This window comes from Chelonia mydas, chromosome 6 (assembly GCF_015237465.2).
Source record: "Chelonia mydas isolate rCheMyd1 chromosome 6, rCheMyd1.pri.v2, whole genome shotgun sequence".
NCBI classification, from domain to species: domain Eukaryota; kingdom Metazoa; phylum Chordata; order Testudines; family Cheloniidae; genus Chelonia; species Chelonia mydas.
In genome coordinates, this window is record NC_051246.2 from 119205677 (window position 1) to 119231173 (window position 25497).

General features: G+C 42.5%; 1 long non-coding RNA gene across 1 annotated transcript; it reads right to left on the reverse strand.

Moving 5' to 3' along the window:
- Window positions 1–1041: 1041 nt before the first annotated feature.
- On the reverse strand, window positions 1042–23616 carry LOC122466402. Its single transcript, XR_006291844.1, has 3 exons — window positions 23508–23616; window positions 19695–19863; window positions 1042–1425 (listed from the first exon to the last, which is right to left on the reverse strand). It is a non-coding gene; the product is annotated as an uncharacterized LOC122466402 (long non-coding RNA).
- Window positions 23617–25497: the final 1881 nt, after the last annotated feature.

The window sequence follows — 25497 nt, forward strand, 5'->3', positions numbered from 1 at the left end:
TGCTGGACCCAGACTGGGAAGGAGTCTAGTCTATGAAAGAAGCTGTATTCAGTTTCTCACTGTATTAGGCTTGGACTTGTGTGTTTTGTTTTATTTTGCTTAGTAGCTTACTTTTTTCTGTCTGTTACTACTTGGAACCACTTAAATTCTACTTTTTATACTTAATAAAATCAGTTTTTGCATATTAACCCAGAATGAGTAATTAATACCTAGGGGAGCAAACAGCTGTGCATGTGTGTGTGTTATAGCGGGTGGACAATTTATGAGTTTACCCTGTATAAGCTTTATACAGAGAAACGCATTTGGGGTTTGGATCCCATTTGGAGCTGGGTGTCTGGGTGCTAGAGACAGGAGCACTTCTTAAGCTGTTTTCAGTTCAGCCTGCAGCTTTGGGGCGAGTGGTTCAGACCCTGGGTCTGTGCTGGAGTAAACTGGCATGTCCGGCTCAACAAGGCAGGGTTCTGGAGGGCCAAACTGGCAGAGAAAACAGCCTCAGAGGTAGAATCATAGAATATCAGGGTTGGAAGGGACCTCAGAAGGTCATCTAGTCCAACCCCCTGCTCAAAGCAGGACCAATCCCCAACTAAATCATAGTAGTCTCAGCACATGAGGTAAAAGTCCCAAGAGGGTTTCTGTGATCAAATCCGTCAAAGTCAAGATAAACTAGAATGCCCAAGGGGGACTACCTGTGACTCCATGGAAAGACTGTTATAGCGCTTTAGGAATTCACACTTGTTACTGGGTTGATGAAATTTAATTATAGAATATACACCCAGTTTGGGGTGTCTGTCCTGAGATTAGCTCTCACGGTCATGAAATACTCCAGACAGCATGACGGGGTTCCCCCCCCCACTTTTGCTTTCTTTTTCCTTTAGAAAAACTGATTTTTCCTCTGTTTCTTTGTTTCCCAACTTTTCCCAATAGAAATAGGGAGGCCAGGGTATGGGGGAAATAGAACATGGAAAGAAAAATCAAGTATTCTTAGGTTTCCAAAGAACAAAATGAAATGTTTTAAATCAAAAATGAAACAAAAAATCATTCTGAAGTGTTTTATTTTTGTTTTGTAACAAAAAGTCTCATGGAAACGAGAATACTTTCTAGTCAAAAAAATTTAAAAAACCCAGATATTTTCCCCCACAATATTTTCCATAGGAAAACAATGGAGTTTCCAACCACCTGTAGTTGTGAGTCCAGTTGTGTGCCCATGCAAGTGGGCAAGGCAGCCTGAGTCATCCCCTCAGTCTCCTGCATGGCTCCCTGCATCACCAGCCCTGTGTGGGGCCCAGGGAAGGAGGGCCACTGCTAGATGGATGGGGGTAGGAAGATAGGACATGGGAGTCTTGCTTCCACCCCTCAGTCAGTGCATTTAGTCAGCACAGAACAGGGAATTAGGCAGTGTCTTGAAGAGGGCTGGAGGCTCCACGCCTATAGAAAAAGAGAGAAGGGGGGCTTAATTGTCACAGTTCAGTCTCTGCCCTACTTCTGGAGTAGTGCAACTACATAGTACCCCTTTTTCAGTCTGGATGACAGCTCTTTGGTCTTTTTGTTGTGTTATGTTTCCTAGCACAATGGCATTTGGGTGCATGATTGGGGCTCCTACATGCTACCCACAAAACAAACGACAATCCAGGCCTGAGTTAGGAGCGGAGGACTACAACCTCAGGTCACTCACGTTTTGTTAAGAAATTCACTCTCTCACGTTCCGAGATAGTTAATGCCATCAGATTTTCCTGACATGAAAGACCACAAGGAGTGAATTGCAGAGCACAAGCACTGGCAGAAAATTTCTCATTTCACATTCACAAGTATGTGTGTTGGAAATGCTATCAACCAGGCAGAGTACAAAAACAATACCATGCAACTTACCTGACCAGTCACATCTAAACACTGTACCTCAACAAGCAGCAATCAATACTCAGATCTGTTGACAACTAATCTAAACACTTAAAGAATCAAACTATTCTGAAAAGTAAATACAGCTGAGGAAAATGTGTTCTGCTTCTAGATATTCTGCAAGTAGGAAAAAAAGCTAAAAATTATCAGATAAGTTATACCAGTATATCATGTATTATTCATTCAGTTGCAGTTATGAAGGAAGGTTAAGGGAATTGGGTTTATTCTCAATGAAAGGAGAGCGTTGTGATTTATAGCTTTTCAGAGTTCTCAAAGAGAGTGATACGTTTAAAATGCAGAGAGAACTATTTATCCAGGTAAAGCTGAAACTTTACAACGGCATGTTAGCTAAAAGTTAGGAATGTAAGAGTTAGTAAGGAACATGGGTAAAAGACTACTTCACACATAATAGATATGAAAAAGAAATTATAGCTAAAGGCAACTGAAGTGAGTTCACAAGATGCGTTTCTGGAGAAGCTAGAGACCAAGGGATGTGGCAAGAAAGTAGAAAGAAGGAATTAGATCAATAACCACTCATCTCTCTCACACACACAAAAATTTTTTTAAAAAAACACCAATGCCCACTGGGTGGTGAAGGCTGTTTTTGTTCATAACATTGCTTCTGTTCTTATGCCCTTTTGTTCCTGCTTTTGGGCAGCTAAGGATGAAAGTTGAAATGTAGAAAAAAAAAGGAGAATTAGTCAGTGACTCTAGTGCATGAAGAGCACAATTTTAGACAGCCACTAACAGGAAACAGAACACACACACACTTATTACCTCCTAAACAGATCAGATGCCATCTTATTTTTAGCAGGCTTTAGAGAGAGTGTCTTGGTCATAACATGCAATGCCAGTAGTAGTCTGTATTACAATGTCATGTCATATTACGACACCTTGACCTATGACATGTCACCGTATGCACTACTAGTACTTCAGATATCATGAAATAATGTTTAAATTTTTATATTACTCATTATTTTTAAAGATATTTTGAAACAATTTTGGTTTTGAAATTTATTTTCCTAAACACAAAATGGATAAGATTTTGCAAAAATTTTGGTTTTTCCTCAAGACAGCATTTTTCAATGGAAAACTTTTTGGGTGAAATATTTTCACCCAGCTCCACTCCCTTTTCCCATCAAACAAAGTTATTGTGTATAACTTCACATTTTGAATATATAGTTCTAGAAGCCTTCCAGTGCGGCGGGTGCCTCTCAGCACTTAAAAAAAAAAATCACAGCCAAAACAAACTAAGACCACAACCCTCATCAGCAGCCTTACCAAAAGAGGCTTTGCAGAGTGCCTGGAAAGTTAACAAATCCAGGATCTGGAGGACCAAGGGGGGGGGAGTGTGGGAGGGGAGATGAGGAAGAGAGCTAATAAATGAAGACCCTTCCAGAGAATGGAGGCTCCAGCTTAAGTTCCTGAGCAGATATCAACTGTAGCAGCCTATCATGTGGAGTGATGCAGGAGCTCTCAGGTAACCAGGTTAAAAAACCAACAAAGAGCTAAAGAATTCATTAGCCATGGAACAACATCTATTAGAGCAGCAGTGCGAAGTGCGTTCTAGTAGGCTGAGAGCATGGCTAGACATTCACACAGTGAATCATTGCAGGCATGGACTGCCCCTGTGACCATGGGTAAAATGACTTAACTCCTCTGCCCCCATCTCCCTATCTTAAAACAGCACTGTAGGTAAATAACCTGCTTAGTTCGGGGAGGTTCATTTCTCCCATCCTTACTGACCCAGGTTGTGTTGGTCTCCCACAGGACTATCTGCATGGATAATGTGATTATTCACATCAGACTCTGGACCCAACTATCAGAGGTGTGATTTTCAGCATGGGTAGGCATACCAGGCTAACTTCAATATAGCTACCAAACTAAAAATAGCAGCGGGCTAGCAACATGAGCATGTGCCAATGGGCCCCACTGTGCTTGCACCACCCCACCATGTCTTCCCAGCTACTTTTACCTGCGCAAGCTAAATTAAAGCTAGTGTGGTACATCTATAGGAGCTGAAAAATCACACCTTTGATCGCAGTGTGGACATCATAGAATATGATTGGTTAAGGATGGTAAAGCACTTTGAAAGCAAAGGGTGCTGCATACATAAGTATTAATAGCAATGACAAATTGCATTTCTAGGGCACCTAGGTACCAAGGCATTCTAGACACCTTCATAAACTAAGACACCCCTTTGAGTGTTTAATTTCCACTCCAAAAATAAAATGGTAGAAAATATTCACCAAAGCTTTCAAATCAGCTCATTCTCTTTGCATTCCTTTAAAGCAAGCTAAAGTAAACAGTACTTGTTCAGGTTTCAGAGTAACAGCCGTGTTAGTCTGTATTCGCAAAAAGAAAAGGAGTACTTGTGGCACCTTAGAGACTAACCAATTTATTTGAGCATGAGCTTTCCACAGTATGCATCCGATGAAGTGAGCTGTAGCTCACGAAAGCTCATGCTCAAATAAATTGGTTAGTCTCTAAGGTGCCACAAGTACTCCTTTTCTTTTTGCGAGTACTTGTTCACAGCACACAATCATCCTGTGGAATATATTACTGCAGGGATCCATCAAATCAAATACTGAATTTAAAAAACAAATGTATACAATCATAAAGTGCTATTGAACTAGGTAAGTAACAAAACAAAAAAATTTAGTTATGCAGGTTGAGCTGAGGATCATTGTGTTTTGGTGGCATAAACTGATCACCTTCAGGAAGGAATTTCCTCCCTAGTGCACAATTGGATAGGTGCATTATTTTGGGGGTGGAGTGGGCAGTTCCCTCTAATCCAGATTGGCAAATTCTCCGAGTCCTGTCACTGCCATAGGAGTCCAGTGTTTGTATTTGTTGAAGCGTTTCCCTTTCAAATGTAGCTTTTCATGGGATCTGCTGGACGCGGTCTACTTCAGAACCCCCTCACCTGGAAACTCCAACAGCATGTTCAGCAGCCACAGACCAGAGATATACAAGAGCAAAAAATTACTGTTGGGGATGTCCAGATCCCCAAGAAGGGAATTTAAACGCAAAGAAAACTTGACTGTGGATTACAATTAAACGATGGTTTTCGCAAGCAGTCAAACCAATACGCCATTCTTTCCCTGTTGAAACCAGATTTCACGGGACAGCTGACAAGATTTTAAACCAAGTCCAATTTTCAGAGCACAGATGAAATTCTCACAAGCAGAAAAGAAGAAACTCACTTGACATAATAATGAACAAGGAGACTCCTACATGAAAAATAGTTCCCTTTTGAGTTCACAAGGGATCATTTCCTTTGCAAATGAAGAAATGATCACACAGGGTAAAATTTAGGAAGGGATTTAGGCAGTATGCTGCTAAGCTTTGCAACACCTAACTTTTAGGCACCTGGAAAGACACTGATTCACAAAGCCTCTTAGGCTCCCTGTACAATGAACGTGGAGAAATAAGTGCCTTACACTGGGATGTACAAAAGCCAGCACACTAGGCAGGGAGCTACTTAAGCTAGCCAGTGGGAGAGACCAACAGAGGTGCATTCTAAGCCCCACCCCTCTCAGAGTTAGGTGCCTAAGGTCAGGCTGCAGTGGGTTAAATTAATCTGAGGATTATAGACACCTATACACTGTTCAAATTCATTACTGCACACAGTATTTATACTTTGGGTTGCAAAGCCCCATTTAAATTCTCATAATCATTTATTTTTATGGCTTTAAGAGAAGAAACCTCTACATTTCACTGTATGGGGAGATCTTGGCAAACCAGTAATGTGCCTGAACCACTCCTGCTTATTGCTAAAAGTAGCCAATATAACAGGCCATAAATAGGCCTATGCAGCAGCATGACGGAGTCAGAAGGGGAGGGGGTTTGGGTGCCACAGAAAGAGCAGCTTGACCCCATGTCCTTCCTGATGAGATCACTATAGAAATTGCTGAGATATGCATTTTAGGAAAAACAGGAAGCTTGTCTATATGTGGCCTCAGGGATGTGTCTGTCAGGGCCTCCAGGCATGCAGACTCTGGAAAAAAAAGCCACATCTGACTAATTGATGATCAGAAGGAAACCTCTTGCTTAACCTTTGAAATTGCTTGCTTAACAAGTTTCTTTGAGTGACCTGTTAGCATAATACTAATGAATAAATAAGGGAAGAAAGTTTTGGGTAGTTGGACTTTTCAGGGACTCTCCCTCTGGACACATCTTGTGGTCCCCAGATGTGGCAGATGGAAGATTGGCCATCAGAAGACTGCCGCTGTGCCACTCGAGAGCCACACCCAACTTCAGTAATTGAGGGTTGGGGGTGTTTTACTAACCTGTTGCAGACTTATGTAAGTGCTGGAGACTAAAGTACAGCTTTAAGTGAAAGCACGTGTGTTGTCCTGTTTGTGCCAGCCATCGGACGGCCGTGTCTCCCTTGATTTATTTCCTGACACCACCTCAGAGTAAAGTTACCAAGAGCTTTGGGCTGAAAGAACCCCAGGTAACATTACCATCTCTCTGGAAAAGATGGAGCATGCCAGTGTTTCCTTCTTAGAGTAAACATAAAACTTCCACAAATAGTTACAGCTGTGAGATTTGAAATTCTACAGTTGGCTTCATTTAGAAACCTCATTTTTTCCTGAAGTTCATAACATAGCCATAAAATTCTCCTAGACTTGAACCTAGCAGAAAGTTTGAAGACTGAGGTTTTGGTTGGTTGGTTTTAACCACACAAAAATATCAATTATTGGTTCAGGAGTTTGTCTTGTATTATTTTCATGAATGGTACGGGGGGAAAAATAATAGTTTTATACTGTTATGTCTGATATATTTGTTAGAAATCCTATTTATAGCTCTTTATCTAGCCTTAACCCATTCTCTTCTACATTATATTAGCTAGGATAAGAGATTAAAAGGGATCTAAACCCTCAAACTACAGGGCATAAACCAGCAATTAACAGAGATTAGGCAGGTACTAATCAGTTTGATTACTGAAAGTACAGAGCAGAATTTTGACTTTGGCCACAAGTGACAGATTCTGTTCAGTGTTTGATAGAAAAATGGCCCCATTGTTAATTAAGAAAAAAGATTTCTCACCCAGTGAATGAAAAGGCAGGCAAGTATATGGACAAGTTGTTCCACAATTGTATAAAATGTAGTTTCTTGCACCTTGCTCTAAAGATTCAAGTATAGACCACTGTTAGCGAGAGGATAATACAGAGCATTGGTAGACTTGCATTCTAGTTTGTACCACATGATGTATGTTTTGGGCTTTTGCATACTCCCTGTCTGATGATGGGTGGGCCAATGAGCGGGCAATGCCTACACACAGGGGAGTGGAGCAGAGCCCAGGAACTGGATGAGGCAGCAGCAGAAGCCCTGTGGGCTGTAGGAGCCAGTAGCTCTGGAAGCAGGTCTGCATGGACCTCAACCAACGCCCTCCCGCTTAAAAAAAAAAAATAAAAGTGTGGTGGTCTGTCCTCCCCCTTTCCCTTCCCCCACTTTAAGAACTGGCTATAGCGCTGAGTTTCACAGAGCCATTAGTGAGATTTCACCCGCTAATGCAATCATTCCAAATCTAGCAATTCATTCATGGCTTTAGGGGGGAATTCTTATGGTCAGTCTTGATTTCCATGACTACTTATAAGCACAAAGAATGGTGCTCAAAAGCACAAGCTGCAGCAGGCCTGTGAAGATGATGATGATCAGAAAAGTACAAATGGTCTACATGTTTCTTGAAGTTTGACCATGTTCCTGGTGAATGGACAGTTCTGCTACTCAAATTTCTAAGTCTTCCGCAGCTGGTGATGATGTTGATTTGGATTTGTCAGGCTTGTTGGGGCAGAAATCTGATTCCAGCACAGAGATTGGTGTTCAATTGTTGGGTATTGGAGTCTCGAATTCCAAGACAGAAAATTTCCCACTGGTTGTTAATGTGATGGTTATGGATGTGGATGCAGAAGCAGTTGGATTACTAAAAGCATGGGGCAGAATTCTGAATTTGGTCACATGTGACAGATTCTGTTCAGTGTTGTGATAGAAAATGGTCCCATTGCTAATTCAGAAAAACGTTTCACCTATCGAATGCAAAGGCAGGCAAGTATGAAAATCATGGTTCTTTGTCAAAATTCCTAATGGTGAGTTATGCCAGCGATTTTAGTAGACATACAGTTTGATTCTGGCCTCCTTGTTCTATTTCACTTGTTTGCTTTTCCAGCCAAATTCCTCAGCTTCCTTTGTGAACCATAAAACTGAGTTCATGAACTTTTTCTGCTTTAGTATGTGAGTATGCCAACATGAAAGTTCAAAGGAACACATGGAGCCAATCCCTTGGAGGATGGAACTTGCAGAATGATAGGAAAAATGGGTCACTCAGTTGACAGAGTATGCAAGCTGCTAACAGATCCAGAAGGACACGTGGTACAAATATTTTGCATTCTCTTGGATATTTTGCTGTACTTAGGCTAGAGGTGTTTAGATTTGAGATGTTCAGATGAGAAATTAGTCCTCATAATGGTAAATTTGGGGGTTTACTTAACTTTCATGTGCGAGATCATGTGGACTCTATTCATAGACACAGATATTAAGATCAGAAGGAACCATTATGATCATCTAGTCCGACCTCCTGCACAATGCAGGCCTCAGAAGCTCACCCGCCCACTCCTGCAATAAACCTCTCACCTATGTCTGAGCTACTGAAGTCCTCAAATCATGGTTTAAAGACTTCAGGGTGCAGAGAATCCTCCAGCAAGTGACCCATGCTACAGAGGAGGGCAAAAAACCCCCAGGGCCTCTTCCAATCTGCCCTGGAGGAAAATTCCTTCCCGACCCCAAATATGGTGATCAGCTGAACCCTGAGCATGTGGGCAAGATTCACCAGCCAGATACCCAGGAAAGAACTCTCTGTAATAATTCAGATCCCACCCAATCTAACATCCCATCACAGGCCATTGGGCCTATTTACCATGAATAGTTAAAGATCAATTAATTGCCAAAATCATGTTATCCCATCATACCATCGCCTCCATAAACTGATCGAGTTTAATCTTGAAGCCAGATAGGTCTTTTGCCCCCACTACTTCCCTTGGAAGGCTGTTCCAGAACCTCACTCCTCTGATGGTTGTATAATGGTACTAACACCTCTGTATCTCTACTGGAAATACCTCGCCTGATGCATCCCAAGACCGCATTGCTTTTTTCACGGCCATATCACATTGGCGGCTCATAGTCATAGAATCATAGAATATCAGGGTTGGAAGGGACCTCAGGAAGTCATCTAGTCCAACCCCCTGCTCAAAGCAGGACCAATCCCCAATTAAATCATCCCAGCCAGGGCTTTGTCAAGCCTGACCTTAAAAACCTCTAAGGAAGGAGATTCTACCACCTCCCTAGGTAACGCATTCCAGTGTTTCACCACCCTCCTAGTGAAAAAGTTTTTCCTAATATCCAACCTAAACCTCCCCCACTGCAACTTGAGACCATTACTCCTTGTCCTGTCCTCTTCTACCACTGAGAATAGTCTAGAACCATCCTCTTTGGAACCACCTCTCAGGTAGTTGAAAGCAGCTATCAAATCCCTCCTCATTCTTCTCTTCTGCAGAAGAAACAATCCCAGTTCCCTCAGCCTCTCCTCATAAGTCATGTGTTCCAGACCCCTAATCATTTTTGTTGCCCTTCGCCGGACTCTCTCCAATTTATCCACATCCTTCTTGTAGTGCGGGGCCCAAAACTGGACACAGTACTCCAGATGAGGCCTCACCAATGTCGAATAGAGGTGAATGATCACGTCCCTCGATCTGCTGGCTATGCCCCTACTTATACATCCCAAAATGCCATTGGCCTTCTTGGCAACAAGGGTACACTGCTGACTCATATCCAACTTCTTGTCCACTGTCACCCCTAGGTCCTTTTCTGCAGAACTGCTGCCTAGCCATTCGGTCCCTAGTCTGTAGCGGTGCATTGGGTTCTTCCATCCTAAGTGCAGGACCCTGCACTTACCCTTGTTGAACCTCATCAGATTTCTTTTGGCCCAATCCTCCAATTTGTCATCCTGTGGTCAACCAATACTCCAAAGTCCTTCTCCTCCTCCATTACTTCTAATTGATGCGCCCCCAGTTTATAACTAAAATTCTTGTTATTAATCCCTAAATGCATAACCTTACACTTCTCACGATTAAATTTCATCCTATTACTATTACTCCAGTTTACAAGGTCATCCAGATCCTCCTGTATGATTTCCTGGTCCTTTTCTAAATTGGCAATACCTCCCAGCTTTGTATCATCCATAAACTTTATTAGCACACTCCCACTTTTTCTGTCAACATCAGTAATAAAAAGATTAAATAAGATTGGTCTCAAAACTGATCCCTGAGGAACTCCACTGGTAATCTCCCTCCAGCCTGACAGTTCACCTTTCAAAATGAGCCGCTGTAGTCTCCCCTTTAAGCAATTCCTTCTCCACCTTTCAATTTTCATATTGATCCCCATCTTTTCCAATTTAACTAATAATTCCCCACGTGGCACAGTATCAAACGCCTTACTGAAATCTAGGTAAATTAGATCCACTGCGTTTCCTTTGTCTAAAAGATCTGTTACTTTCTCAAAGAAGGAGATCAGGTTGGTTTGGCACGATCTACCTTTTGTAAAACCATGTTGTATTTTGTCCCATTTACCATTGGCCTCAATGTCCTTCACTACTTTCTCCTTCAACATTTTTTCCAAGACCTTGCATACTATAGATGTCAAACTAATAGGCCTGTAGTTACCCAGATCACTTTTCCCCCCCTTTCTTAAAAATAGGAACTATGTTAGCAATTCTCCAGTCATACAGTACAACCCCTGAGTTTACAGATTCATTAAAAATTGTTGCTAATGGGCTTGCAATTTCATGTGCCAATTCCTTTAGTATTCTTGGATGAAGATTATCTGGGCCCCCCGTTTGAGTTTCGCTTCTACCTCAGCTATGGTAATATCTGCCTCCATATCCTCATTCCCATTTGTCATGCTACCATTATCCCTAAGATCCTCATTAAAGACTGAGGCAAAGTATTTGTTTAGATATTGGGCCATGCCTAAATTATCCTTAACCTCCACTCCATCCTCAGTGTTAAGTGGTCCCATTTCTTAGTTTACTTCTTATTTATAATGCTATAGAACCTTTTACTATTAGTTTTAATTGCCTTTGCAAGGTCCAACTCTACTTGACTTTTAGCCTCTCACTTTATCCCTACATGTTCTGACCTCAATAAGGTAGCTTTCCTTGCTGATCCCTCCCATCACCCCTCCCTCTATGCTTTCTGCTTTTTCTTAATCACCTCTCTGAGATGCTTGCTCATCCAGCTTGGTCTACAACTCCTGCCTATGAATTTTTCCCTCTTTCTTGGGATGCAGGCTTCCGATAGCTTCTGCAGCTTTGACTTGAAGTAATCCCAGGCCTCCTCTGCCTTTAGATCCATAAATTCCTCAGTCCAATCCACTTCCCTAACTAATTTCCTTAATTTTTGAATTAAAGTCAGTCCTTTTGAAATCAAAAACCCTAGTCAGATTTTTCTTAATCCTTCTGTTCAGTTTGAACTGAATTAGCTCATGATCACTTGAACCAAGATTGTCCCCCTACAACCATTTCTTCTATAAGGTCCTCACTACTCACAAAAACCAAATCTAAAATGGCATCCCCTCTAGTCGGTTCAGCAACTACTTGATGAAGGAATCCATCAGCTATAGAATCTAGAAGAATCTGAGCCCTATTATTATTACTAGCACTCGTTCTCCAGTCTATATCTGGGAAGTTAAAGTCTCCCATGATCACGCAGTTTCCATTAGTATTTACTTCATTAAAAACATTAAAGAGGGCTCTATCCATATCCAAATTAGATCCCAGCGGTCTACAGCACACCCCAAGCACTATCCCAGGGGAGGCTCTAGTAGTTTTCTTCCCCAATGTGATTTTTACCCAGACGGACTCTGTCTTATCCATTCCATTGCTTCTTATTTCTTTACATTCTACCTCATTGATAGACAATGCTACTCCACCCCCTTTACCTTTATTTTGGTCTTTCCTAAACAGCACATACCCTTCAATACCTGTAGTCCAGTCATGACTACTATTCCACCATGTTTCTGTTATCCTTATAATAGCTGGTTTCACTTCCTGCACCAGTAGCTCTAGTTCCTCCATTTTGTTACCTTGGCTCCTCGCATTGGTGTACAAACATCTTAATTTTTGCTGTTTGGCCTCGCTCACGTTCTGTACCCTATTAGGCATGGTCATTCTACAGCCAGTATAACCTATTAGACTGGTATCCACACTGCCCTTCCTCCTTATATACATTCTCCTACCCATGGCTGTATCCTTTCTTACTTTGTTTTCTTCCCTCTCAATGCTAAAATCCGGTGTGAAGATTACCTGGACATCTCCCAACCATCTCCCCCAAATTCCTAGTTTAAAGATCTCTTAATCAGTTGTGCCAGCCTCCATCCTAGAAGTCTATTTCCTTCCCTACTCAGATGAAGTCCATCCCAAGAGAACTGTCCTCTGTCCATGAATGCCTCCCAGTGGCCATACATTCCAAAGCCCTCCTTATAGCACCACTGCCTGAGCCATCTGTTGAGAGTCATAATCTTGTCACACCTCTGTTGCCCTTCTCTAGGAAGAGGCAGAATCCCACTGAAGATCACCTGAGCCTCTATTTCCTTAAGCGTCTTCCCCAGCCTGGCATAGTCTCCCTTGATATGTTCCAGCGAGAATCTACCGGTATCATTTGTTCCCACATGAAGGACGATCAGTGGATTCTTTCCTGCTCCCTTTAGGATCCTCTTCAACCTCAGGTCCACATCCTGTATCTTAGCGCCTGGAAGACAGCACACCCTTCTATTCTCTGGATCAGCTCTGGTTACAGGCCTGTCCATTCTTCTCAGTAAGGAGTCCCCAATGACATAGACCAGCCTTTTGCTGGTGACTGTGCGATTCTCTGGTCTATCCTCTGTTCCCTCTGGCTGCAAGTTCTTTCCATTCCTATTCTCCCTTGTAATCCTCTTCAACCCATCCTGTATCCTCCTGGGGCTCATATTTGGTGTAGTCTCCATTGACTCTTCCCCTTTTCCTATAGGACTAGCCACTCTTCTCTTCTTCCTTGCCCTTCCACCTTCAGTGACCACCTGCTGAGCCCCTTCTTCACTTTCCAACTCTGCAAACCTGTTCTTGAGCTCTATTTCTCCTTCACTAGCCTGTCTTTTCCTCTGCCTGGTTCTGTTAAGGCTGGTGCAGCAGAAAGTGGCCTACTTAGCATACCGAATTCAAAATTAATTTAATCAGTAGGATTGCAAGAAAAGTATAGCAAGTATTTTGAACAAGGTTAGGAAAGCACTATTGAGTTCAATTGCACACCAGCCCCCTCTTGAATGATCTCTGGTATTAAGCAACGTTGAGGTTTTGAAAGAGCACAAAGATTGTGGAAAGCTTTGTAGGCTTCACTGATACCCACACCAAAACATGGGAGGGTATTTTAGAGACGCTTAAAAAAAAAAATAGATGATTTAGATTGTTGTAGCTTTACTCCCTGCAATCAGCCAATGGAGCTAACATGACTGCAGCATACAAAGGTATTCAAAATTGAATTCAGCAGCTAAAATCAGTATGTGTCTTTCTTCCCTTGTGCTGCCCACCTCACTGAATCTTGGAGAAACAGCTGCAATGGTTGTCCAAGAAGTTGTTCTAGTTTGCGGGATTGTTCAGAGATTATATACTCTGTTTCCTGCTTCTACTAGTCACTGGGATGACTGTGGAGTTCAGGATATTAATTTAATCTAGAACGGGCAGCTCAAGAGGTAGCATAAAGTCACTACTCTCCCCCTGCAGGGAGCCCTGATATTCCAATGCAGCGCTCAGTTCCTCTGCCCAGAGTGGCAGCGATATCTGTAAGGTGGAGAACTTCTCTGCAAGGAACTGCACTGAACTCACTGTTTCACAGGCCATTCATTCACCCCATTTTGGTTTCGAATTGTGGTGAAGCTAGGATCATGTTTGATCTTCAGAGATACAGAAATAAGTGTGTGTGTGTTGAAAGGACAAAGTAAGAGTGTTCACCCTGAATTCCCCCGCTTATACCAATATAATGTGAAAGCACTAATTTACAAGTTGTCCAAAGCACAAGACTTATTCAACGATTATGGGCCTATTTCTGACCTTAGATATACAAATGTCATTTCCATTAAAAGCTTAGAAAATGCCTTACAAGAGAGGCTGAGAAGCTAAACAGAATGATCTCTAAAAAACATTGAGAGGTGACTTAATTACAAAGAAAATACCAGGTAATAAGGGGCTCTTTATATGTGTCTGGAACAGTCATAACAAGAACCAATAGCTGGAAGCCAGAGCCAGACAAATTCAAGTTTAAAAAAGTGCCTATTTTCTTTTTTAAAGAGTGATGTGGTGTAATGAGGACTGGGTTTTCATTGCAAGCTATCACTTTAAGAGGGCGTATCAGGAGGAGGTTAGAGAAACCTGCAATCAGAGTCAATCTGGTACAAGGTGGGGTGAGTTGGACCTCTGCCTTAGGGAGCAACCTGCCGTGTCTGTTTTTGTTTCTTGGGTGTTATTTTAGATATTAAGAATACAAGTAGTGATGTTGCAGCCTTCCAGCAAGAGGGCTTGATGTTTTATACAACTCCTCTCCGTATGTGTCATGAATGTAACAAGTGAGATGATCAGTCATTACAAAGTACCAAGGAAAGTAGATTCTTCATCTCTTGGATGTCTTCAGATCAAGACTTACTGCCTTTCTGGAAAATATGCTTCAGTCAAGTGCAATTATTGGGCTCAATGGAGAGGGGTGACAGGGTGAAATGTAATGGCCTGTGTTACACAGATGGTCAGACTAGATGATCTGCTTGTACCTTCTGGCTTTAAACTATTACCAGTAGGAAAAACTGTACATACACCGGTGGTGAAAAAGGTCATTCCCCATTAATGGCACAGAAACGCCTACATTTCAATTTACTTCTGCCTACACTTTTCCCCGGCAGGATCAGTAAAAGGTCCACAACGAAATGAGCTGGCAAACTGCCACAGTCATGAGAACAAAGTCCTATAGTAAAGGATCCACCTGAAACAGAGCCAGCATAGGACACTGATCTTTTCTGCATTACTACTTTGATATTATGCACTCTACGTCGCTACTGCAGTAGCTGCTTTTGCTTAAGTTTACTAACCAACATTATATGCACTATGCAGTTTAAAACACAGGGCTCAGTGCTGCCTTAAAATATACGGCTGCAACTTTCATCTCATTGAAAGGGCAGAAACAAATGTAAACCAAGATGGAAGGGAACAACTGATAGAGAATGACATTTATTTCACACCCTAAATGTCTATTTTATACACAGGCATTCCCATTGTGTTCTACAAAAAGAACTAGCATTACCAGTGTCAATGGTCTTATTTCAATTACTGAATATTTATAGTAAGGAACAGATGTTATTTCCAGTTCTATAAGCTCTTATGAAAGAATCCTGTGGAATTTAAGAGGAATTAAACCAAGAGGTTTCTACATAAATTCTGTAGCTTCACTTAATAGAGAACTGTGTTCAGGCTATAAAATACTATAGGATGGTTTTAAAATTCTATAGAAAGATTGTTCTCTATTAAATTCTATAGACCTTTCCCATAAGAGAGGCTGTATTTTGAAGTCACAGAAAAATGAATGCCTTCACTGCAAAAGTTATAAATGCAACTTGTTTCTGTGGTGGTTAAATGATTCCTTAAGTATATAATTTCTGATTGAGTCTCTTGCAATGGGTTATGCCAAAAGGCAATGGTTTTGAGTTGACTCCCTTAAAATTCCATTAGTCAGAATCAGAGGTACAGCCCTGTTTAATTTATTTATCAAAGCTGGGATTTTCAAAGGAGTCAAAGAGTTGGTCAAAATTTCTCACTCAAAGAAAATGATTGACTTAAAAATAAAAATAAAAAAAACACACACCAGTTGTTCCCATGAAAAACTTCACTTTCCAAAAAGGCCATTAGAAAAAACACACAAAAAAACCCTGTTTCAATAAAAAGTTTTTAAAGTCTTATTTTTTTCCCCTATTGAGTCCATTTCAGCCTTTTCAAAATGAAAACAACTAATTTTTTCCCCAAAAAAGTTTTTCTTCCCTTTTAATCAGCTCTAAGCCATAATGTACATAAGCACCAATTCCCATTAAAATTGATTGAGACTGGAAACCTGCCTCCCTTACTCTCCTATGAAAAAATCTTAATTCAAAATGCTTTATAAAAGGTAAATACAACATTGTGGCTAGGGTATTCTCCATCTCAGTCTCTGCAGCTTGTGTGTGTGTATGTAGCATGACATTACAGTGTCCTGTAGGGATGTGTGCAATATTCAGCTTCCTGCTAAAAAACTTATCCCTCCGTAGCATAGTAGCAGTTTGTGTGAGATTCTAGTCAGTGTCTAATGTGCATATCCAGTGAGGGGGCAATATTTGCCAATGATACAAAACTCAAGATAGTTAAGTCCAAAGCAGACTGCAAAGAGTCACAAAGGGACCCTCACAAAACTGGGTGACTGGGCAACAAAATGGCAGATGAAATTCAATGTTCATAAATGCAAAGTCATGCACATAGGAAAACAATCCCAACTATACATATAAAATGATGGGGGTCTAAATTAGCTGTTAAAATTCAAGAAAAAGATCTTTGAGTCATTGTGGATAGTTCTCTGAAGAACATCCACTCAATGTGCAGCAGCAGTCAAAAATGCTAACAATGTTAGGAACATTAGGAAAGGGACAGATAAGACAAAATATATTGCCTCTATATAAATCCATGGTACGCCCACATCATGAATACTGAATGCAGACGTGGTCGCCCTATCTTAAAAAAAGATATTGGAATTGGAAACTGTACAGAAAAAGGGCAAGAAAAATGGATTAGGGGTATGGAACAGCTTCCATGAGGAAAGATTAATAAGACAGACTTTTCAGCTTGGAAAAAAGATGACTAACAAGAGATATGATAAAGGTCTATAAAATCATGACTGTGTGGAGAAAGTAAAATAAGAGTGTTATTTACTCCTTCTCATAACACAAGAGCTAGGGGGTCACCAAATGAAATATTTCCTTTTGTTTGTTTTAAACCTACTGTCTACTAATTTCTTCATACAGCACAGTGTCAACCTATGGAACTCCTTGCCAGAGGATGTTTTGAAGGTCAGAACTATGACAGCGTTCAAAAAAGAACTAGATAAAGTTCATGGAGGATAGGTCCATCAATGGCTATTAGCCAGGATGGACAGGGATGGTGTCCCTAGCCTCAGTTTGCCAGAAGCTGGGAATGGACGACAGGGGATGGATCACTTGATGATTCCGTTCTGTTCATTCCCTCTGAAGCACCTGGCATTGGCCACTGTTGGAAGACAGGATACTGGGCTAGACAGACCTCTGATTTGACCCAGTATGGCAGTTCTTATAAGCAATCAAATCTCTTTTTTATAGAAATTATTTGTGGACAGTAAATGTCATGGTAAAAAAGTGGCAGAAATGGGAGGCAGATGGCATATGTGGGGTTAGCACTGCTAATTCTTGCATTTGTAAGCTTCTACTTCTCTTAGCTGTGCTGGATTTCTTCACTGTTGTCGCCAGTTGCTAAAATTAGCACAGGGCAGAATATGCTTTATTTGCTAAGATTTGCTGCCATCTACAGACAAAGCCAAGTTTTAGTTACCCATCAGCGACTGGCAAGGGGAGAGGAGACACACGGTGGAATACTTTAGCTTCATTGGAGCCCTTAGCTGGTGTTTTGCTGAATTGGGTCCCAAGACAGTAATTTACTAGAAGTCTGATTCTATAGGAGCATGACCACCTCCAGCATCATGACATCAGCTCCCATTGATGCTGGAGAACTTCTCAGGATAGCTCTAAAGCTCTCTCCATTGCAACTGATCGGAGAATTTCAGAGACAATTGCACTGAAAAAAGAAAAAGTCCCCAAAGTATCTGTAGAATTTCCCCACACACACTAATTTTCCAAACAGTCCCGATATCTGTGTCTATACTAGGGACAGAGATAGTACAGAATAAGACTTTGTGCAGTTGTTGTTCTAAGAGTCTTATTCTTAGCAGAGTGGTGTGAATAACTGATTTTTTTGGTTTGCTGGCCCTTCTAAAAACAAAGTTTAAAAGAATCATTTCATGCAAAAAAACCCATTTTGTCATGAAATGAGGTTGTTTCAATTTTTTAAAAAATAAAATTCAAAACAAAAAGCCATTTTGAATTGAAAAATCAAAACATTTTGGTTTGAAAATGGAACAGGGAAACATTAATACAAATATAAAATAAATAATAATAAGAAATAATGCAGACATTTTCCTAATTACTGAGCTCACTGTCTAATTTTTCATTGAAAAGCTTCAAAAGGTCTCAGATGGGACAGCCTTTGAAATCCCCAAAATTTTCAGTGGACTTCAAAACTCTTTTCCACCCAGCTCTACTCCCACAGCAAGGTGGACACTGGGGAAATGGATCTAAGCAAGTAGGGACTTGAGAGGTCTGTGGCAGAGGTCCCAGGGTCTAAGTGGCTGGATTTCCCTCTTGGGCAGACACAGGGTCTGCATCTGCAAATGTGCCTGAGAGACCCAGAGCAAGGAACAGTGACCAGTGTTGGCTCAGAAACAAAGGGGCTTCAAAGCACATGGGCCCAGGATTTGGGTCTGTTGTAAACAGACTGGTGTGTCACCAGACAAACTGGAATTCACACTTTGACCAAACATATCCTCAATTTGCATATGTGTATCCACACACCAAAAAAAAAGTTTATATATAGGATATTAAATACAGAGGAAATTAGGTTCTTAAAGCAGGTCACCCTGAGGTAACATGTCTTAAGACAGGTTCCACCAGACAGGGGGTGGGAGACATTTAACTCCCCAACTGACTATTATGCATTGTGTGTCTTAGCGTGCAAATAGACTTCCACTGTAAGTCAAATGCCAATGAAATTACTGTGGGGACTTTAGGAGAAGAAATTAACAGGAAGCTGAAAACAGCAGCAAAGAGAGTGATGAGGAACAAAGGACTGGTCTAATATCCAAGGGTGCAGAAAGACACCTGGGAATCCTTCATGTGGTGAGAAGCTGCCAGCAGGCTTGGTCTTATAAAAGACTCAGCCAATCTGGGTGAAAGATGCTGTGAGAAGAATTTTAGGTAAGCAGTACGTTATTAGATGAGAGTCTCTCATTAGTTGGGTTTAGCCACTAGAATGCATGTTATGATTTTATTTTATATGCAACCCTTTGTTTCCAATATTTCTGTTTGCTATCATTTGACTCTTCATCCTTTGCTAAATCAATTTAGATTTGTTTATAAAGAAAGCAAGTGTAACTGCTATGTTAAGCAAAGCTAGGTCCCAAGATGCAACTAGTAAGCTGGGGTGTACTGTTCTTTTGGACACAGTGGGCCGGGTAGTTCTGTGAGTGCCCAGTGGATAAGGGGCTGGACACCACAGAGAGAACTTGGAGGACTCAGGCATTGGGGTGTGCCTATCACTAGCCTACATGATGGACAACGGAGCCAGCGTGGGCTGAAAGGGGAGTGCTGAGAGTGGCAGAGTCAGGGAGCCAACACCTATCAGGCACAGACAAAGGTTTCTCATGCTAAGGGCAGATGGTAGTAAGGTCCCTCATAACTCTGGGTACTCCCCCCCACAAGAAGTGTCATACTAAGGATATCACTCAGCCTTCATTCTTTGGTTGCCAGGATACTAACGTGAGACCCCCTTCATGGGGGTATGCATCCTCTCAGCTTACAGTTACAACTACGATTACACAAAACAGTAACAATCCACCTACCACTGTTAGTTGAGGGAACCACTGAACAGCCAATATTGTCCACAGAAAATAGAGTCCAGTCAGGACCCAGCAGAGATGCGCAAACAAGTGGAGTTCCTTAATTGTAGAGTCAGATCCTTCATGCTGAGTAGCTACTGAGCCAGGCCCGTGAGGGAGAGAGAGAGGCACGCTAGGAGGAGTGGAAAAAATTATTGAAGCCTCAGACCAAAGTAGCTACAACCTAAAAGGCAGGATGAGCCATAGAACCATGGGAGGGTATAAACACAGGGCTCCCTGCTGCACATTGATAGTGGATTTGGCCTGTAACAAGCATTCAGGGGGCACAGGCTCTCTAGGTTCAGGATAGCCAGTGAGCTCCTGTCCTGCCCTGGGCCTGAATCACATTCACTCTGAGTTTTAGAGTAGCAGCCAAGTTAGTCTGTATTTTAGGTCTGTAATTGAGCAACCAGAGAGATTGAAGTGTTCTCCGACTGGTTTTTGAACGTTATAATTCTTGACGTCTGATTTGAAAACACCATCCTAGCCACTATGGATGTAGAAGCCCTCTACACCAACATTCCACACAAAGATGGACTACAAGCTGTCAGGAACAGTATCCCCGATAATGTCACGGCAAACCTGGTGGCTGAACTTTATGACTTTGTCGTCACCCATAACTATTTCACATTTGGGGACAATGTATACCTTCAAGTCAGCAGCACTGCTATGGGTACCCACAGTATGCCAACATTTTTATGGCTGACTTAGAACAACGCTTCCTCAGCTCTCATCCCCTAACGCCCCTACTCTACTTGTGCTACACTGACGATATCTTCATCATCTGGACCCATGGAAAAGAAGCCCTTGAGGAATTCCACCATGATTTCAACAATTTCCATCCCACCATCAACCTCAGCCTGGACCAGTCCACACAAGAGATCCACTTCCTGGACAATACAGTGCTAATAAGCCATCATTACATAACCACCACCCTATACCGGAAACCTACTGACTGCTATGCTTACCTACATGCCTCCAGCTTTCATCCAGACCACACCACACGATCCATTGTCTACAACCAAGCTCTACAATACAACTGCATTTGCTCCAACCCCTCAGACAGAGACAGACACCTACAAGATCTCTATCAAGCATTCTTACAACTACAATACCCACCTGCTGATGTGAAGAAACAGATTGATAGAGCCAGAAGAGTACCCAGAAGTCACCTACTACAGGACAGGCCCTACAAAGAAAGTAACAGAATGCCACTAGCCATCACCTTCAGCCCCCAACTAAAACCTCTCCCACCCATCATCAAGGATCTACAACCTATCCTGAAGGATGACCCATCACTCTCACAGATCTTGGGAGACAGGCCAGTCCTTGCTTACAGACAGCCCACCAACCTGAAGCAAATACTCACCAGCAACCACACACCACACAATGAAAATACCAACCCAGGAACCTATCCTTGCAACAAAGCCCGTTGCCAACTGCGTCCACATATCTATTCAGGGGACACCATCATAGTGTGGCTGATGTGATTAGGCCCTATCAGAGGTTCATTCACCTGCACATCTACCAATGTGATATATGCCATCATGTGCCAGCAATTCCCCTCTGCCATGTACATTGGCCAGACTGGACAGTCTCTATGTAAAAGAATAAATGAACACAAATCAGACGTCAAGAATTATAACATTCAAAAACCAGTCGGAGAACACTTCAATCTCTCCGGTCACTCGATTACAGACCTAAAAGTGGCAATTCTTCAACAAAAAAACTTCAAAAACAGAGTCCAAGGAGAGACTGCTGAATTGAAATTAACTTGCAAACTGGACACCATTAACTTAGGCTTGAATAAAGACTGGGAGTGGATGGGTCATTACACAAAGTAAAACAATTTCCCCATGTTTATTTTTCCCCCCCTACTGTTCTTCACACGTTCTTGTCAATTGCTGGAAATGGCCCATCTTGATCATCACTACAAAAGGTTTGTTTTTTTTCTCTCCCGCTGGGAATAGCTCACCTTAACTGATCACTCTCGTTATAGTGTGTGTATGGCAACACCCATTGTTTCATGTTCTCTGTGTATATGAAATCTTCCTACTGTATTTTCCACTGCATGCATCCGATGAAGTGGTCTGTAGCCCATGAAAGCTTATGCTCAAATAAATTTGTTAGTCTCTAAGGTGCCACAAGTACTCGTGTTCTATTCACTCTAGGTCCACTTTACAGCACTCTGGCAGTGTAAGGGAGCCAGAAAGTGTGCTTAAATTACTCTTACGCTCTCCTCCAGAGTAGGATAATGGGGCTTTATAGTGAATGTGAATAAGGAACCCTCTGTTTATGCCTTTCCTGGCCTGTTTCAAAGAGTTAGATTACAGCCAACATAATTTTGACACTTCTCTTCCTGAGTTATTAGAGGAGGAATAATTTCCAAGGCATGGTCAACACCAGACTGAGACTATTCTAGATGGAAATGTGAAGAATGTAAAGAGCTTGGAATGGAAGGGTAATGAATAAGTGTTCTTATTCTCAGACTGTATAGTTGTTAAATGCGAGTTTTTGGAGGCTCTGACTGTGGCAGTGTCAGTGGTTTTACTTCTCCTCAATAAACAAATCAACAGCACAAAAGATTTATCTGTAAGTAAAAATATAAAACGATAACTTGACTCAAATCTCTCAGTATAATAGTGCCATCTACAGAAAAAAAGAGGTTATTCTACATCCCCCAAAATACAAGTTAACAAATGCTAACAGGTGAACATAACCCTAGCAGTTAGGTCCCTCTAGACCAGTGGTCTCCAACCAGTTTACACCCAAGATCACTTCTTGAATCTAAGGGCAACCCAGGATCTACGCTGCCTCTTCTGAGGCCCCACCCCTTCCCCAAAGCCCCACCCCACCTCACTCCCTCCCTTCTACCAGGCTGGGGAAGGGATGAGGGCTCTGGGAGGTGGGGGTGAGGGCTGGGGCAGAGTGTTGGGGTGCAGGAATGGGGACAGGGTGCTGTTCTGGGAAAGGGGTCAGGGCTGGGGGCATAGGAGAGAGTATGGGGTGCTGGCTCTGGGAGGGGGCTCAGGGTGCAGCCGGCAGTATGGGGTGCAGCCTCCCGCCAGGCAGAATTTGCCTCCGGTGGCTCCCTATCGGCAGCAAGCACAGAGAAGGCTCCCTACCTATCCCAGCCCCACAACACACCCCTGCAGTTCCAGGGTATGAACACGTGGCTCTGTGTGCTGCCCCTCTCTGCAAGCACCACCCATGTAGCTCTCCCAGCCAACAGGAGCTGCAGGGGCAGTGCATGCAGGTAGGAGCAGCAGGCAGAGGGAGACCCTTGCCCCCTCCCCACAGCAGCACTGGCCTCTTCCAGGAGTTCCATGGGGCCAGGAGTCTGCCTTAGCAGGAGCCATGCTGCACTGCTGGCGATCGCAATCAACCGGGAGATCTTCTAGGATCAACCAGACAATCGCGATTGACCACTTGGTGACCACTGCTCTAGACTACAGCATTTAAACTTTACAAAACCTCTTTAAATACACAGCTAAATTCCTCTCTTGTTGCAAATCATCTTCCCTCTCTCATTTGTCTTTGTTCTTGCTAACTCTAAATAACAAGCCATTGTCTCTGTTATTCCAGCCTCATCGGGGTTCTCCCTCAAGACATTTATGCTGGTGATTTGTTACCCCAACTGATAACACAGCAGACACCAGTGGGAGAGTCTGTTTCAGGCCCTTGCCTCAGGGCACAATTTATTGATAAACAAAACACCAAGATAAAGTAATTTCGCTGCCTAACATAGGCTACGGTTGGCAGAGCCTTTGTCCTCACCTTTCTCAGACCCCTCCGGTGCTCAGCCTAACCAGAAACTCTCTCAGGAGCCTTCTATTCACAGCACTTCCTACACCACAGGGGAATCTGACCTAACAACCAGTCTCTTCAGTTCAGAAGAGTGCTTGCTTGCCTTTATAAGGACCAGGTGCACTTCAAGCTATCACCTGATCCCACCCCCACAGCCTCACATGGGAGGCAACTGATGAGTCACAGGTGAGATTGGGCTCATCTTCCCTTAGAAGGGCCCACTTCCCCATGACACAGATTTATGTTTATTTTTCTGGTTATTGCTTTTCCTTATAATGTTTTATTGACCTATTATATATAATGAGTCCAGAGCTTTATAGCCACAATAAATTAAAGCCCAGGGAGTCAATCCAGTCATTAAATATCCACAGTCAATACCTGTTACGAACAGGTTCAGACCAGCATCAGGATGACACTCATTTGTCTCTGCACAATGCCCCTGCCTGGCAGGTGGGGGTACCAGGCTGATGCTCTGCCTATTATTTGTCCCTGGGCTTGTGAAATGTGCTGCTGTGGGTGATCAGAAAGGATTGTGTGACAGTCCCATATTAATAAATATTGGGGAGGAGGGATGATCTTGTGTTTGAGATGTGGGACTCAGAGTTCTGGGTTCTCATCCTGCCTTTGCCTGCCACAGATTAACTGTGTGCTCTTGGCAAATTACATAGTCTCACTAGGCTTGAGTTCCTCCCTCTTCACAATGGAGATGACACCTCTTGCCTACCTCACAAAGGAGCCCTTTGGGGCAAAGACCATCTTTTTTTTCTGTGTTTGAATAGCGCCTAGCACAATGGGGTCCTGGTCCATGACTGAGGTTGCTGGGCAAGAGCACAGAACAAATAATAAGGTTGTCAGGGTTAAGTCATTACTGGCCGTACAGACTTTCTGGGGAAGTGGGGAACTCAAGAGGGTTTCCAGAAAAAAGCTGAGGATTATGGGTGACTAACATTTGAAGGGGGCATGGGGCTGGATTTGGAAGAGACAGACTTCCATTGGGGGGGATTTTCAAATCAAAACAAGGAAACAAATTAAATGTAAAAGGTTTTTTTACATGTAAAAATAAATGCTTAAAAGGGAAACAGGTGAGGGTTGTTATGAACAATAAAGAACTAAGCAAAAGCTTCTATGCCATTTTAAAGGACCTAGGCCAAAATAAATGGAACTTGATGATCTTTTTTCTTCTCTCTGAATGTTTGTCGTGTTTCATCTTCCCAACTTTCCTCAGAGCAGGAAAGAGCCCATCCATTTTCTCTCCTCTTTCCCCGGTCCACAAAAGTACTCAGACACCTATATCCCAGACTTAGGCACTAAATTCCTGGTTTAGGCACCTAAGTCCCAGTTGTGGCTCCCCTGCAATCCACAGAACTCCCGCCGAACCTTGTAGGCACCTAAACTCATTTGGCGCCTAAGCTTTTTAGGGGAAATGTTCCCTTGGCATCTACAGAGGTGCTAGAACAAGGGGTGCTGGAGGTGCTGCTGCATCCCCTGGCTTGAAGTAGTAATAACAACCCAAATACATGGTTTCGACTTCAGCACCCCCACTATAAAAATTGTTCCAGCACTACTGGGCATCGACATTTCTCCCTCTGACCATACACCCTGCTGCCTCCCTCTAGGCGTCCAGCTACCCTGCTCCCACCTAAGTCCCAGAGCAATCCACAAGGTGTTGGGCTATTAAGAAGACGATCCTGTCCTGATAGTGCCCATCACCATCAGATAAAGAAACAGATCTTAAGATGGTTAAAGAAAACTTAGTTTGACAGCATCCTGTCTAGCAAGAAATCACGTATCAGTGGTTGTGAAACCCTCATTTCTGTATTGTTTTATCTTTATGGCCCCCGCTTTTCTATCGTTAATCTGTCGGGTTCTCCTTAGCCTACAAACAAGGTCTCAGACTAGCCTAGTGAGACAAGGCCCATACACAGGGGGACTGTGATTTTGATTCTTTGTTTTTATACCC